At 39.9% G+C, this 17,995-nt stretch overlaps 1 protein-coding gene across 1 annotated transcript in view; it reads right to left on the reverse strand.

Moving 5' to 3' along the window:
• LOC141757969 (corticotropin-releasing factor receptor 1-like) overlaps positions 1–17,995 on the reverse strand; it is a 74,906-nt gene that overhangs the window by 35,210 nt on the left and 21,701 nt on the right. The gene's annotated exons all lie outside the window — the stretch shown is intronic.

A 17,995-nucleotide genomic window follows, 5' to 3' on the forward strand; every position in this document is an offset into this window, starting at 1 on the left:
TTTTGACCCACGTTGTCCTCGTGTCACGCTGCTCACAAAAGATAAGGAGCACGACACGAGGACAACGTGGATTTTGCTTTTGAAGTAAGACTAATACCCTTTTCCCATTAAAATTAGCGCCTATATGCAGCGGGAAAACCCTCTAAAAATAGACGATAGACTAGTTTCCCATTGCGAGTACGCCGTGCCGTTGCACTGGCTTTTCTAGTTTTTTTTTTCCTGGTGTGTAACGTTCGACATCATGGATGCGCCGGCCGGCACCAGAAGCAGGTTAGTAAACAGTGAAAATGTTACGCTGGTTACTTTTTTTTATGTCTGCTACTTAATCAGTCTCTCTTTCAAACTCTCAAACTGTGTTGGTGATTGTTGGAACAGTGGAAAGACTAACAAAGATGGTTATGATAAGTTTTATTTTGTTTCAGTCGAGTTTGAATGAAGGGTGTTTTAAGAAGATCAGAGAGGTAAAATGACTGTTTCTGTCAATGGAGTCTGGTGGCTTTGAGGAGAGCATATTAATTGCATGTTTTGTACATTAAAAATTATAATAATTGTCCATATCCATGTTGATTTTATTTATTATATATTTACTTCAACATGCGACACATTACATTGCATCGGCGAAAATTAGCGCGTCCACCCGGGTGTCATGTTATCTGAGCTTGAATTGATAAATACCCGTGACTACTGCAGAGTCATTTGTCCCGCGAATGAATGCCGATAGTAACCTTTCCCACTACAGACAAAAGCCAGATGTTAGTGTTTTTTTTCCAGTGAGAAAGGGGCTTAAGGGTTCCATTAAGAACCCTTTTCACCCAAAGAACCCTTTTTGAAGGAAAGAGTTCTTCAAGGATTGTTGAAAGCATGACCGGTAAAAGATCCTCCCAGCCGACACACCCCAAAAAACTGTGATTAGCCCCGTTTTGACCCAAAAGAACTAGGAACCTTTTGAGGAACTCTTGGCGTTTTACGGGGACATTTTACCCTCTAAAAAGGCCGTGGTCGAGGGGTAATACTTTCTGAAAGTAGAGGAACTTTTAAGGTGGAGTTTGCATGGATGACAGTCTCTGATTGGTCAAACACACACAGCGCCGCTGCTTCAACTCGTGTACCGCTTCATTCATAAAACAAGGAAGTACTCTAGTATCGACTTAGGGGAGAGCATTTCATTAAAGATCGGCTCTGCTGTCGGCTTCCTGACTCATTTTAACACGACTCGGTCCAAACCGAGTATACGTCTAGACTGTGTACGGTCAGTCTGTGAATTTGTGGCTACACAAATAGTCAGTGGTCATCTCTATAATGTTGTGTGAGGACACTAGGGGACGAGTTGCGCCACTCAACTGGCCGTTGAAGCGGTGACGTACCCAATCATTGAATGCATCTGATTGGTACCTGGTTTTCAAACAGGAAACAACATGACGGCCTGCTCGTAAACTTCCTGTTATTCCGTCTAAACAATCCACCAACATCTACTCCTGAAAACGCTTTAAGCTAGAAACAGGCGATGTCACTGCTGAGTCTGCTTTCATTTTAGAACTAGATCGCCTAGTTTGAAAACTTGGTCCAAGATTGGTGAGCCGGACGCGTCGCGCTGGACGGGCTCATTTGCATAAAGTTGAGTTTTTTCAACTACGTTACAAATAAATAACCATCAAACACTCAACTGATGATTTACTGTGGAGACAGACGCTATACAGCAGTAAATGTTGTCATAGTGAGACAACATTTATGGACATTTTCAACATGAAATGGTGGACACACTGACCTGCAGGCTGCAGAGTGAGTTTACCGCTCATGTTATGTTGCTTTTTCACACATCGGCGGTCTAATTTGTTTAATCTTCACAGGTCTTTAGACCGCGGTGGAAACGCAGTTGGCTGAAGGAACCTTTTAGGTCCTTGAAAATAAGTTCCAGGGACTAAAATTACCGGGAACGTCTTGGTGGAAACGCCGGCCTTTGTGAACCATGATTGTTGCTGGTTGAACTGCACCACATCAGCACCTACGGGGACAAGCTGTATACCCTATATGGTTCTAGTCAACACCTTTATTTTCTAAGAGTGAAGGAAAGATAAGGCAGGTCTCGGGAGTTCTTCACATTAACGGGCAATTATTGTCAATTTTACCGCAAGCTGTGACACAATTACAGGCATATATCTTTTTTTTAAATTTCAATCTCTATCGCCTCGTTTAAATCAAAAGAAAGACTCAGACTGGAGCCGAGACAGATTGAACCAGCACTTATTTTCTATTAGAAAAACACCATTTCTGCACATCGCTGGATAATGCAACCCCAGTCGTAGGGGGTCGGCATGAAGGCTCTGACAAATGGTGAGTAAAATTACATTTTTTCCATGCAGGCTCGCTCTAGCAGCACACATTTCTTGGGACAGAAATGAAATAATCTGTAACAAATTTCACATTTGTCATTTCGCATTTATTATTTCTTAAGATGAAGGAAATGAAATCGTCAAAGAGGACACTGTGGAGATGAAATACTGCAAATGAGGCAATTTAAAAGATGAAAGGAGGGATGTCAGAAATATTTTAAAGATGATATTTATTTTTTATCGGCAGCTGTCTGCAGGTGAGGCTGCTGGATCTCACCGCCTGAGAGCTTGAAGTTCAGTTCATTTAAATGAAATTAAGATAGTTCTGGTGCAGAATCGGAGCAGAGTTTGGAGGATTGTTTCATCTTCAGAAGAAGCTTTTCTGTCATCAGCAGTGAGAGCACGTACCGACGTGTCAGACAGCTAATCGCTCGTCCCATAACAAAACATTTTTCACCGAGATATATGGACAGATGTGACCCTGATCCCGAGGCGGGTCGACTCGGGCCATTAGAAACCTTTTCCAGTGACAGTTTTTCAGAACTGGGTGGAGAGTAAAGTAAAGTTTTGCTGAGCAGTCAATGACGTAGTTTTCTCTGCAAGAGGAAAGCTGTCAACATCCAAAAATAATGAGTTGCAAGTGCTTGTTTGTGTCTATTTTAGGAGACAGACTCAGGTTAGCCACATAGTAAAACTTTACTCCGTCTACACGGAAGGTAACCTGGTTCCAGACCTCTGAATCCACATCTCAGGGCTCATTAATGGCTGTTTCCCACAGCTGGAAGAACGACCGACCAATAGTTTTATTATAACGATGGCTTACATGACCACTTTTTAGTAGGGCTGTCAATCAATTAAAACATTTTAACACGATTAATTGCATGATTGTCCATAGTTAATCGTGATTAATTGCAAATTAACATTTTTTTATCTGTTCAAAATGAACCTTAAAGGGAGATTTGTCAAGTATTTAATCCTCTTATCAACTTTATTTAGCTTTATGCAAATATATGTATATATTTATTATTGTTAATCAATTAACAACACAAAACAATAACAGATATTGTCCAGAAACCCTCACAGGTACTGCATTTAGCATAAAACAATATGCTCCAATCATAACATGGCAAACTGCAGCCCAACAGGCAACAACAGCTGTCAGTGTGTCAGTGTGCTGACTTGACTATGACTTGCCCCAAACTGCATGTGATTATCATAAAGTGGGCATGTCTGTAAAGGGGAGACTCGTGGGTACCAATAGAACCCATTTACATTCACTGATCTGGAGGTCAGAGGTCAAGGGACCCCTTTGAAAATGGACATGAAAGTTTTTCCTCGCCAAGATTCAGCAGTTTGGAGCGTTATTTAATCTCCTTTGCGACAAGCTAAAAATCTCAAGTTGCATTAATAGTGACGAAGCAACGGAGAGTTGGTTCTCAGATCATTTTCCATACACACTAAACTGCCAAAAAAAACATAAAATCACTTGCTTCCATAACTACATGAAGTTGTATGGATGAGAGGACACTAATTTTATTACGTTTTGAAGCTAAAATTATATATGAAAAAAGAAAATTGTGGGAATGAGAGCAGAGAATGAAGTCTGAGTGTGGGGTTGTCGTGTGAACAGTTTATTTGTCGGTGAATAAATCTTACAACTCCTCAGCTTTAAGCGAGCTCGAGAGACCCGAGCCAACTTCCTGTATCTTGCAACGCCGGCTCAGACTCTCTTAAGGTGGACTGTTAAGGTGGACCAGCTTTTCTCCTTTAAGTGACGAGCTGCTCCTCTGAGTTTTGCTCAGCTTTTTTAATGAATTATTAATATTTCTTTTAACCGTTTAACCGATAGCGTTAATCGGTTAAAATTCCTAATGTCGGTTAATTATTAACATCCTTACTACAGCTTATTAGTCCCACTGTTTTTACAATATTTGATGACAAAAAAATGACATCAAATAATTATTTGTACAGTAATCCCTACATACTAAAGCCAACAGGTCATTCTGATCATGAAAACAGAAGCTACAAGCAGGTAAAGAGTCTCAAAAGTTAAGACTTACAACATTAATAAGTCTATTTTCTCTGCTTTACTGATTAAAACACAACATTTTCAAAGTTCTCCACCTTGCAGATAAACTCTTTAACATGAATTAAATGCATCTATATCTACACGGCCTGAGATGGAGGCTGATAACCTGAAATACATGTTTTAATAATGAGACATTTTGGAGGAGATGAAATGGGATTGGGTAGCCTGAGGGCAGTAATGTGCAATGAGCTGGGTAAAAATAGCATGTTGACAGTGTAAGGGGACTGTCATCCCCAATCAACATTACCTAGCTGGTGATATTCCCTGAATCCCAAACGCAATATCCTAGAGAGCCTTAAAATCTGTCTGTGGAGAATGATGTCAAAGTCAAAAGTTCTGTAATGAACTGACCACATAGCGGACGCAGAACGAGGAGTTCTCTTCAATTACTTTGAAGATTTAAAGAATAGTTTTCAATTTGAGTCCGTATGATAGACGGCAGTTCACTATCAGTATTTTTGGATTTTAAACTGCTTTATTTCTCTCCAGAAAATCCATTTTCTACTATCAGACTTGTGCATGACTGGATTTAACGAGCACTGGCAAAAAATATCTCACATATTTCCATAACATCCTCCTTTTATTCCAATCAAATTTACACCAGACTGCATGACTGGACAACTTTCCTCTGGCTTCACAGTCATAAGCAATAAAGTCACTTTATTTTAGAGAGAGCACACATTTTAAAAAAACAAAATGCAGTGTGAATTTTTTTGAAGAAATGTAAGACTCAACAGCCTTAAAAAGTGGCACAGTGAGGCATCACAGCAGAGGTCTTCATGCAGAGCCAAAAGCTTTAACGGTATGAATGGTAGCGCCGTCAAAATGAAGCAGTATGACCTTGAAATAAATTCTTTCTGGCACCGGACCACACGGTGATTTATAGCTGCTAAACCTCTTTATACGAATATACACCTTATATATCAAACATTTTACAACAAAGACTGAATGTATGAAGATATTTCTTTATGTAATAAGCAAATCAATCAGCCTGCTGATAATCCTCTGTGTGTTTTTGATGAATTATTATTATTATTATTTGCCGTCCTGAGACGAGGTGAAAGGAGTTTTACAGCTGCAGCAAATTAAGTTGGATTTAACGCCCAGGCATCGTTTCATTACTCGTTAGTTACAGCAGCAGTTAGTATTGTTGTTAGGATTAGACTTGTTTTCATGTGCTACAGCGCTGCAGTATGCAAACCCTGAAATATGTGGAAAATGTTTGACGACTGAAATCGGAGGAACGGTTCAACATTTCGGGAAATGTGCTTATTTGCTTTGTTTGTGAGAGCGAGGTGGGATGATGTGGAAGAAGTACTCAGATCTTTTAAATAAGAGAGACCAGATCCAAAGTATACTGGAGCACACAGATTTGAGGCAACAAACTTAATTAGAAGACTAATGTTTCGACACCAAGTGCGTCTTCATCAGAGTTTGTTGCTTTAAATCCGTGTGCTCCAGTATTCTTTAGATCTAATCTCTGAAGTCTCCCCTGTTAATTCCTTGTGAGACGATTGAGTTAAACCTCCTTTCTTTACTCAGATCTTTTACTTCAGTAAAGGTAGTAATACCACAGTGCAGAAATACTCTGCTACAAGTAAAAGTGATGCATTTAAAACTAGAATGGCACTCAGAGAGCGCAGACCTCCGCCAAGCTGCCCGACTACGATTGCCCTCCCTCTACGTTCAGCTTGCACCATCATCCACGTGTGTATTTTTGTTTATGTTGAGATCAACTGTACATAGCGGAGCAGCGTAATTCGAACTCGACTGTAATTTCATAGAGTTTAATGTGAAAAAACGCCAAATCTACAGTTCTCCCCCCCCACCCGCTCTCTCTCTGTCTCTCTCTCTGAAAGAAAGAGGCTGGGTCATGCGTCAAACCAACAAACCAACGCCGGTGAAAACATAACCTCCTTCCTAGGCCTTCGGCCTTGGCGGAGGTAATTATACTTAGGTAAAAGTACGGAAGTACTACGTTAGGGCTGTCAAAGCTAGTGCGATAATAACGCGTTAACGCAAATTCGTTTTAACGTCACTAATTTTGTTAACGCAACTTGTGATTTTTAGGTCGTAGCGGGCTCCGTTTTAAAGCTAGAGTGAAGATACTGGTATCATATGAAACTAGAAAACCTAAAGAATCCATCGGTACAGAAAGGAGGCAAATTTATTTTAACGCGACTAATTTCTTTAACGCATTAACACAACTTGCGATTTTTAGGTTGTAGCAGCTCAGTTTTAAAGCTAGAGTGAAGATACTGGTATCATATGAAACAAGAAAACCTAATGAATCCATCGGTACCAACCATGTCCTACTAGCTTGTCGGGAAGGAGGTTAAATAACGCTCCAAACTTAAGCTTAATTTTGGCGAGGAAACTCTGTCATGGTCATTTTCAAAAAGTGTCCCTTGACCTCTGACCTCCAGATCAGTGAATGTAAATGGGTTCTATAGGTACCCACGAGTCTCCCCTTTACAGACATGCCCACTTTATGATAATCACATGCAGTTTGGGGGCAAGTTATAGTCAAGTCAGCACACTGGCACACTGACAGATGTTGTTGCTTGGAGGTAGCCCACTGATCCCAACATACTGCCGCCTTGGCGTCACTTTAGCTCTAGGCATGAAGATCACTTTGTTAGGGTTAGCAAAAAAAAGACATGGTTGGACTTAAAATGACTACGTTTGTAAAGTGAAAATGAATCTGAACGTTGTGAACACGAGACACAAATGAACAGCTGATTGTAACGTGAAAGTGAACTTAACGCACGGTGTGTCTCTTTTTGCATTAAACTTAAACGTCAACACAGCTACTGAGCGTTTACTGTTGCCGCAGGTGGGTTTACATTGTAGTTAATGTAACATCTGGAGCTCATACCGGCGCTAAAGGGCGCCGTGTGCGGTGGTATCACATGCTGATGGCCGTGACAAAGTGTCGGTATTTGATGCCCTGGGAATGAGAACTGGCTGGATGTGTCTCAGGAATGTCGCCGGTTCATAATCCTGCAAATGTGAGAGCTTTCATCAGCTGGCCTGAAGCTCAATCAACATCGTGTTAGTGACTTAACGGACATTTATTTAAATGAAAATCTTCAAGATTATTAACTTAAAGTACACATTATGCAGTATGACCTATTTCAGACTAATATATATTATATTATAGGATTATAATCATTGATGTGTTCATTGATTTAATGTTGCAGCTGGTAAAGGTGGAGCTCATTTTACTTTATTTATATATATATATATATATATTATATATATTACTTTATATGCTGCTGGGTAGCTTGAGAGCTCCTGCTGATATACAGTAATAATATCATAACGTTTTATGTCTGTGTATATGGAATAAAGACTGGAAGCAGGGAGGAAACAGCTGGCCTGTGAGGAAATATAGCTTCCTCTGACGTTCACTAATTAATACATTTGTTTAACCTGCAGCAGAAAGACGAGAACGAGAAGCCATTTCTAACCTCGACAGGAAACGAAGGTGAGGAGATAAATCAGACTCACTGTGGAACCGGAGGAACAGAGAGAGGAGTGAGAGCGGCTGGAGGAGGAGATAACTACATGGTTTCATTATTCTGATTTAAAAAGGACGTACAAACTGTTTCCCTCCCTTAAAACTCATCCACACATAATCTCACTAACGGAAAGATTATCTGGACATTTCATTTAACGGGCATTTTGTGAGTGAGTGTTTGATTAAAAACGGTTTGATTTGATTGCTTTGAATTTATTATTTGCAGATAAATTGATAGATTTCTTTTTAAACTTTTGTACAGATTTCAGTGTTGAAAAAAAGGTATTTTCATAATTTTGTTTTTCATATCTGGGTCAATTTTGGATGAATTTAACAACGAAGGCGCTGCGTTTTCTTCACAACTGCAGCGACGAAGCATTTCAAATTCACTACAGCGCTCTGATTCGAGTCTCTACCTGGCTTCTTCTCCATGGCAACGGAGGCTGAGGCTCATGGGTATTGTAGTATTAAGACTCGTCCACCACGCCAAACTGATGGACAAAACATTTATCTGTGAGAGCGTTGTGTTTTTATGTTTAGTAATATTGAGGATATTATTATCTGTACATATTCTCTATACTTTGTACTGTGACTGACTGTTACAGTATAACTCTGTACAGCTCTTTGATTTTAAAACAGATATATTGTATTGTATTTTTATAGTATTTGTTTTCATATTTTTATTGTGAATTGTTCTATTTTATATTCATGTTTCTTTACTTTGCAGTATTTGATTTTTATTTTCTCTTGCACCAATAAAGTAAATTCCTTGTATGTGAGAACCTGCTTGACAATAAACCTGATTCTGAAAACAGATAAAATCATACATTGCAGTATAAATCTAGTAAGAAATTCAACCCGCAAGTTGCTCTTTAAACGTAAAAATTAAAATGTCAAACTGTTCCTTTAACCCAGGAACGAGTAAACAGGTTGAAACTCAATTTCTCCAAAGAAAATATAAAATTCTTGTAGTGCAACATGTTTAATTTTGATAGATTTACACAGAGATATACACTGACCTGCAGCTCTGTGTGTGACAGAAGGACGGTGATATACTGCTAAACTGCCATATAAAAATAGACAGTGTAGACTCATGCACTTTTATGACGAAGAATAAATGTCAAGAACGTGTATTTCTTCTAATATTGTTTGCCGTGCATGAAGGAGTTTTACAGCTGAAGCTAATTAAAGTGGATTAAATCCCTCCGTCAACAGCGTGGCTGTGTTATCATAGCTGTCAGTTGTTTGCAGAAGATGCAGAACGCAAAGCCTGTTTACATTTGAGTTAAAATATGTGAGAGGAAAATATTTACCAGCCGAGACAGTGACGTTGGTATTGTCTTCACCGTGTGAGTCATCGTGGTGAAATGTGGTCCTGAACACACCTATTGTACCATATCAGGTACCACAGGGGAAGATCAGAGTACTCAGGTGTTTATGTTTCTGTCTGTGGACAGATTCTGCCATCATGCAAAATGCAGTCACGAAACTTTGCAGGTGTGTTGTTGAGATCAAAATGAAGGTTTGAGTTTGACGTGGCACCGGAAGTATGGGGGTAGGAAGTGGGGAAAGGCCACCCACAATACACCGCTGGTCTGATTTGGCATCACGACTGGTGTGATCCCATCACAAGATGTTCTCTAGTTGACAATTGAAAGCAGTTCGCCTGGCTCTGACCGAAGTGAAAAACCTCTAAAGCTCATTAAAGATTAACGAGGGCTGTAAAAGTTAACGTGATAATGACGCAAATTTGTTTTAATGCCACTAATTTTTTTAATGCATTAACGCAATTTTTAAGGTTGTAGTGGGCTCAGTTTTAAAGCTAGAGAGAAGATACTGGTATCATATGAAACAACAAAACCTAAAGAATCCATTGGTACCAACCATGTCATACTAGCTGGACAACAAGAAGGAGGCTAAATAACGCTCCAAACTTACGCTACATTTTGGCGAGGAAAAACTGTCATGGCCATTTTCAAAGGGTTCCCTTGACCTCTGACCTCCAGATGTGTGAATGTAAATGGGTTCTCTGGGTACCCACGAGTCTCCCCTTTACAGACATGCCCACTTTATGATAATCACATGCAGTTTGGGGCAAGTCATAGTCAAGTCAGCACACTGACACACTGACAGCTGTTGTTGCCTGTTGGGCTGCAGTTTGCCATGTTATGATTGGAGCATATTGTTTTATGCTGAATGCAGTACCTGTGAGGGTTTCTGGATCAATATCTGTCATTGTTTTGTGTTGTTAATTGATTTCCAATAATAAATATATACATACATTTGCATAAAGCAGCATATTTACCCACTTCCATGTTGATAAGAGTATTAAATACTTGATAAATCTCCCTTTAAGGTACATTTTGAACAGATAAAAATGTACGATTAATTTGCGATTAATCACGATTAACTATGGACAATCATGCTATTATTATTAACACGTTGTAGCTAATTAGTTTAATCTGAAGATGAATTGAAATGCAAAAAGTAGAGACCATATTGTGATGGGATCACACCAACCTTCCTACCCGCCTACTTCCGGCGCCCTTGCTCGGACCACACCCATCTTCAAACTCAAACCTTCATTTTGATCTCAATTACACACCTGTAATGTTTTGTGACTACAACAGCACAGTTGTGATGCTAACGTGGTGACAACATCTGCCCACAGACAGAAATAGAAACACCTGGCTGAGTGCTCTGTACTTCCTCTGTGGTAGTTCCTGATACAGTAGGTGTATTCAGGACCACATTTGAAATTTAGAAAACAAACAATACCAGCCACTCGCTGTCTCGGCTGGTAATAAATTGTGGTTTTATGGGGGCGTTACGGGCTGGAACTACTTCTCGGCGAACTACTGAACAACTACTGTACACAGCTTTGTGAAGTCTTGTTCAGAAACGAAATCCACCCAAGTTCTTCATCCAAATTTAGGACGAATTTCCAGGAAAACGGCTTCAGAAAATGATTATTAATGTGCGCTTCCTTCCACGACTGTACCACTGGTGCCATTAAATCATCGCACGAGAAGAGGGCGCAATGAGATGACGTCGATAAAAGAGCTCCAGTCAAACCTCAGACGAATGAAAAACATGTGGAAAACTTGATGTAAATATTATATTTCTGTTTTATTTCATGTATTAATGTGAGGAAGGTTCCAGCCTCCTCATCGCTCCACACAGATCTCATGTCTTCAGCTCCTTTCAGTGGACGTTTACAGTCAAGCCCAGTTCGTTCCCACTGGACTAGAAACCCACTAACACCCACTAACATCTGGCTTTTGTCTTCAGAGGGAAAAGTTACAATCTGCATCCATTCCCAGGACAAATAACTCGGCTGTAGTCACGAGTATTTATTATCGGCCGTGATGGAAACACGACACCCGGGGGGACACGCTAGTTTTCGCCCCTTTTCCGGCGCGATGCTATGTGACGCATGTTGAAATGAATATATAATAAATAAAGACTCCAGTCAGACAACAGTCATTTTACCTCGATGATCACTGAAAGAAAATAAAAAATAAAACTCATCAAAACCGTCTTTGTTAAGCTTTCCACTTTTCCAACAATCACCAGCTCTGGTTTGGTTGAAATAAACCCTTAATTCACAGAGTTAGATATGAAAAGAAACAGCTGTTATATGCGTTCCTCAAAGCCACCAGACTCCATTAACAAAAACAGCAATTTTACATCGCTGATCGCTGTAAAACCTTGTAGTCTTTCCAATGGTCCAACAGTCACCAACTCTGGTTTGAGAGATTGAAAGAGAGACTGAATAATTAACATATAAAAAAAAGAAGTACAGTTTATTAACCCTGTTTTCCGGCGCGTCTGTGACGTTGAACGTGACATACCAGGAAAAAAAAAAAAACGGCCATTGCAACGGCACGGCATGCACGCAATGGGAAAGGAGTCTATTGCCTTTTTTTTTTTTTAAATGCATATATGTGATCATTTTGGTGGGAAAAGGGTTTTAGTCACATGTTTTACATTATTTTGACTTTTTCTTTTGAATTTCCGGTGTTTTTTTTATGCACAAATTAAAAATAATGTCAATTTTACATTAATGTTTATGTACAGATTAAACAAACAAGACACAACGTGTTAATTAGTGAGCTTTAGGGGTGTCGGCAGGTGTATTTTTTCACTCTGAGGGAGCCAGGCTAGCTGTTTCCACCTGCTTCCAGTCTTTATGCTAAGCTAGGCTAACCACCTCCTGACTCCAGCTCCGTTCTGTTATCAATCATCTCGTTCTGGGAGAGAAAGCGAGTAACCATATTTCCCTAAATGTTCTTTTAATGATTGACATGAGTTGATAGAACAACGTGACTTTCAGTAAGTGAGCGAGACGTGTTCGGGCCAGTTCGTGTGGTTATGTCGGGACGGAGGCCAGTTCCTGAATGTTTCTTGGAAAAATCTCTTTCTCTCTCACTTTATTAAAAGTTACAGGGGAACACTTTCAGCCGAACATGTCCTGTGAACATGAATACATAACATGCACGGTGAGATTCATATCAGCTCAATCAGACTGCAGTGGCACCACTTTATTAACATTCTCCTGCAGTCGTCCTGCAGTTTGCAGGGAACGAGTCTCTCACAGCATCGTAAAACGCCATTTGCATCGGTCACAATCTCAAGGTCCTTAAAATATATCTGCTAGTTTCACGGCTGCTGCCAAACTGGTGACTTGCCAGGAGTTATATTAGCTGTCTGTGAGAAATCTTTTGAAGGCTCTCAGTGGATGTCATTGTTGTATACGCTACATGGTACGTATCCGTTTTTAATCTCTGCTCAGTGACCGTCCATTGTTGTTTCTGAGTAGGTGTTAAAAACAGCGACTGGCCTGTGCCAGCGGCTAAATCCTCATGTGGATGGAACACCGGCAGTCCTCCAAGTCGTTGCTAAATGATCCTCATTTAATTTTATTTCCAAACAATACAGGACACGCAAACACGCCGCTTAGTAGCAAAGATCAGAGGATCCTCTCCTCTCTGAAGCGGAAAAAAACACAGAACGGAGCAGAGATGCTGCTGTAATTTTAGTCCCTACGTGAGCAAATATGCTGACCCAAATTTAGTCACACTGACTTAGCGCTTCGACACATCGGATCAATGGCTGCAGCTAAGAAGCATCTTCCTCCTCTGTTGCATGCTGAGCAGAGGTCTAATTAAAACCAGGACCAGCAGGGAACAGAACAACATATATTTGCACGAAATTAGTTGGAGTTTTTTTTTTTTTTTTGCACAACTGCAGAGCAAAACAGACTGTAAAAATCAGAGCCGTAACATGATGCGTGTACTTGTTTATTTAGGTCAGCCATTGTTCAGACTCTGCACTGTAAAAAGTTCTGCAATGAGATACAGTATGGATGTCCTGACCTGATCCCATACTTGTTTGAATTCTATTTTTGACTATTTGTTTCCATCATAATACAACTTACAGAGCACATTTTATATCTATGTTAAGACTAGTGAGGCAGTTTAGTGTGTTTGCCTGTAATATTTTGTTTAGTATCCTCTAGCGAGTGTCAGTGTGCGGGTGTTGCAGGATTTAGACGGACACTCTTTAAATTCAGAGGTGTGGTTCACCTGCTTTGAAACAAGAAGGAATGAAGCAGAATGTTGCAGCACTTAAATAATGAAAAAGCCGATCTGAGAAAGTTCTTGAAACAAGTTGATTTGCATTGAAAGCAGGATGAGATATTCACACACATAGACTGGCTGGTTATTTTATCTTCTACTTTTTATACGAAAAATACATTCATATCTTTATTAGGGCTGTCAAAGTTAACGCAATAATAACGCTAATTCATTTTAACGTGACTAATTTCTTTAACGCATTAACACAACTTGCGATTTTTAGGTTGTAGCGGGTCAGTTTTAAAGTTAAAATGAAGATACTGGTATCATATGAAACTAGAAAACCTAATGAATCCATTGGTACCAACCATGTCCTACTAGCTTGTCAGGAAGGAGGTTAAATAACACAATTTTCAAAGGGGTCCCTTGACCTCTGACCTCCAGATATGTGAATGCGTCAGGGTTTTTGTCCAAAAAAAAGTCAGAAAAATGTCCAAAAAATGTTTCAAAATGACAAAAAAGGTCTGAAAAATGTCCAAAAAAATATTTAAAAAAAATTCTGAAAAAAGTCTGAAAAATGTCTGAAAATGTCCAAAAAATATCCCCAAAAATGTCCAACAAATGTTTCAAAATGTGCAAAAACGTCTGAAAAATGTCCAAAAAATGTCCAAAAAAAAGTCTGAAAAATGTAAAAAAAAAAAGTCCAGCGAGGAAAAACTGTCATGTCCATTTTCAAAGGGGTCCCTTGACCTCTGACCTCCAGATGTGTGAATGTAAATGGGTTCTATGGCTACCCACGAGTCTCCCCTTTACAGACATGCCCACTTTATGATCATCACATGCAGTTTAGGGCAAGTCATAGTCAAGTCAGCACACTGACACACTGACAGCTGTTGTTGCCTGTTGGGCTGCAGTTTGACATGTTATGATTGGAGCATATTGTTTTATGCTAAATGCAGATTACCAATAATAGCAACGTCCATAGCAACGGACTTTTACTTTAGTAAATGATCTGAACATTTTCTCCTCCACTTCTTACAGTACTGTGAGCAGCACACAATAATACAGTACTAAAGGGGAATTAATCCTGGCCTTAACTCAGTCTCTTCCACAAACAAATGTATTCAGTAACTACTCATAAATCCTGAGTGTTTCTGAGCTGAAGCAGACAACTGGCATATTACTACATCTTTCCACATCTCCCCCAACACTCCCTCACACCTTCATAATCGGCAGTATTCAGGTGAGCAGTCGTACCTGCGTTCTGAAAAACATGGGAAAGTTCTCTGCCACCTCATTATGATTGAAAAAGAACAACTTGTTAAAGTCATCAAAACTGCAAAACTGGAGCGACTTCTGAGACGTAGCGGGCCGTCAACACACCGAGGAGGAGCGGATGCCAGTTTTCACGCTGGGTGTGTGTGTTCTGGCTCGCGTCTGTTTGGTTCTGCAGCGGTGGTGAGACACCTCGGGGTTTACAGAGGACTGCTGTTTGGAACAAGGTCTGAAGAGAGAGGAATAAATCTACTTTCCATGTCCAACTTACTGCACGAACAAAAAACAGCTCCTCACATCACTTTTACATCTTTCTCTTTTGTCTCTTCAGTCTTTGATGTTGCCGTCTACGCGCCCACATGCATTCATGAATTAATATTCAACGCATGCTGCACCCACTCCTGCTCATTCAACTAAATGAGGCGCTGCGTTCCTTATGAGTGAGCAGGAGGGTGAGTCGGGGTCAGGGTTTTGCCACCCCGCTGACCGCGAGCACTACTCTAAATAAAACTACCCCCTCATCCTCCTCTTCATCCTCTATCCACTTCGACTGGCGCAAGACCAGACAACTCACAGCCAGTCAGTGGCTTCCACACAAACACAAACACACACACACACACAAATGTACATATGAGAGGCCTCCCTCTGGGGACCATTAAGGGAAAGTCAAACTTGGCAACTAATGGTGAAGGGGGCAAGAGACGTGCAGCAGCAACGCAGTGAGAGTTATATGGCAGGCTGAGTCACGAGCCCAGAGGAGGGCGTGCATCGCCACGGGCACCTGTCACGAATCAGCGGCTGAGCGGTCTGGACAACGCCCCCTGGACGCCCGTCGTCCCCTCCGTGCATATGTTTGACAACAAGCTGTAATCATCTCAAAGACATATCGAGGAGCTCGAGATGATTAGCATGACTAGCAAGTGTTGATCGCTCCAATTAGGCTTCTTTCCAGACGCGGCAACGTTAACTCAAAGACTTCTTTGACTTTTTTGATCTTCAATCACACCTGATTTTATTTTTGCATTCATTAGATTTTTTATTTTGCATTTTTTGTTCTGAGGTATATTTATTATTTCAGCTCATGCGTTCATTATATCATATAATGAGAGACGGTGTGAGATATCTTGAATGTATGACAGCCATTATGGTGGTAAGTATATACATTGGTAGGGCTACTACTCTTTGCAGCCCAGTCGCCAAGAAATAATGTCGGCATTGTTCGTTTCTGCAAACCACAGATACATTAAATGTGAATGTTTTTGTATTCTTTCAGAGCAAATGATGTCGTACAATGAGCTACAGTTATAGGGAAGGTCAGGAGTGCGTGGCGGCTGCAGAAACGGTTGTTTTCTATTTCGCCACCCGTGTTAACAGGATAGGGCGGCTACACTCGGCTTGGCTGTGTGTCAGCTGCGTATCTTCTAGAGATTCGAGGTCTCGCCTATTTTTTACGCGTGCCACACGGTTCACAGCAAAAACAGACAGTGAAAATGATCGTTTGACAGTATATTGACATCATACCAGCTACATTACCACAGTTTTACTACTTTTCTGTGGACAGAATTCCTTCATTTGTCAACACAAGGCTTTTATTCTGAAATATTTACAGGACAGTGTTGTAGAAGATGCAGTGACTTGCACGGCTCCATGAATGAATAAAGAACCAGCTTTTAATTATGGATTATTACTATTATTTATAAATGAGCACACGTTTCTTAACCTTTTTCTGTCTTAAATAAATATAAATTACATTTATATTTACCTGAAATGGCCATTATGAAAGGCAAACATTATGTAGAAAGAAAGAGCTGGCAGCAGCAGCAGAAACGCTGCCGGTGTGGACGCCACACGCGTGAGAGACACAGCATGATCTTCATCTTTGCATGTAAACTATTAATCACACATTTGGTGCAGTGTTTTTGAGAATCAATACAGTGTCACAAAGCATAATATTGATATTTTCTTACACCCCTAGTTGTTACGGTCACGCTGTTACGTTATTATTTTAACACAAACTATGATCTTTGTTCTAACCTTAATGATTGGTCAGGTGTAGACAACAAAACTACTTGGTCTTGTTGTCTACACCTGACCAATCGTTCCACAACGTTAACCACGTGGCATTGTGCATTTCTGCAAGCGTGATACAACGCTGAAACGTATGAAACCTTTTTTTGGTTCCGAAAAATTAAATGTATCCTGTGGTTTGCAGAAATGTACAATGGTAAAAAAAATGTCTGGCAACTGGGTTGTGTTTAGCCTGGCTGTTAAATAGCATTTAACATGTAAATTAGTGAGCTTTAGAGGTGCTTTAGGACAGATCGTCTCAGTTAAATGTTAATAAACATGTCGTGTCTCAAGTCTCTGCAGACGTTTTCTGTATTAAACTTTAAACAAGTGCTGTCAGTGTCTAGAATATAGAACATATAATATAAAAACCTTTAATAATGCAGTAGTCACTACGAGCAGATACTTTTACTGGAAGACTGGATATTTTACGGCCAAAAACATATGACTGCAACGTCTTTCAAATCCCTTTCTTTTATAGGACAGCTTTTATTAGTTTCAAGCCAAACTTGCTCTCTACGTTGGCCGTCTTGTGAAGAACTCAGTGCGGTTATTCACAAAGACACTTTTATACATTTTAACTTTTTATTCCTCGCTGCAGATTCATTAAATGGGATAATTTATCTGAAGCCTAGCAGTGGTTCATGTGCCACCACGACAAGAGTACAAAGCTGTATTCAAGGTCCAAGGACAACAGTTTGAGGCATTCGTATACACAGCCATTAAAATATTACCTAGTTCCACATAAAGAGAAATGGTATGCACACTTGAGAAGTGATGTTATAACTGTACTATGTACTTTTATATCCTTGTAGCCTGATTTTATATATATTCCTTCTTGTTTTTAACTTTTTAATCTCCCATGTTTGATGATCTTACTGTTTTTTATTTGCCTTTTTCTTTTCTCTGTAAAGCACTTTGCACCTTTTGTTAAGAAAATAGTTTACTGACACATATCTCTTTATTCTTTTTATTACTACTACTGTGTTTAACTTATTTTTTACCGGACCTAAAGGGGTTAAAATGGTGAACTGCTTCTGATCTAATATCATCAGTTTGACTTGTTCTGATTCAAAAACAGTGAAACCGCGCTAACACACTTCTACGGCTCAGAAACTTAAGTCGAGGATTT

Source organism: Sebastes fasciatus, chromosome 20 (genome assembly GCF_043250625.1).
Source record: "Sebastes fasciatus isolate fSebFas1 chromosome 20, fSebFas1.pri, whole genome shotgun sequence".
Lineage (NCBI taxonomy): Eukaryota > Metazoa > Chordata > Actinopteri > Perciformes > Sebastidae > Sebastes > Sebastes fasciatus.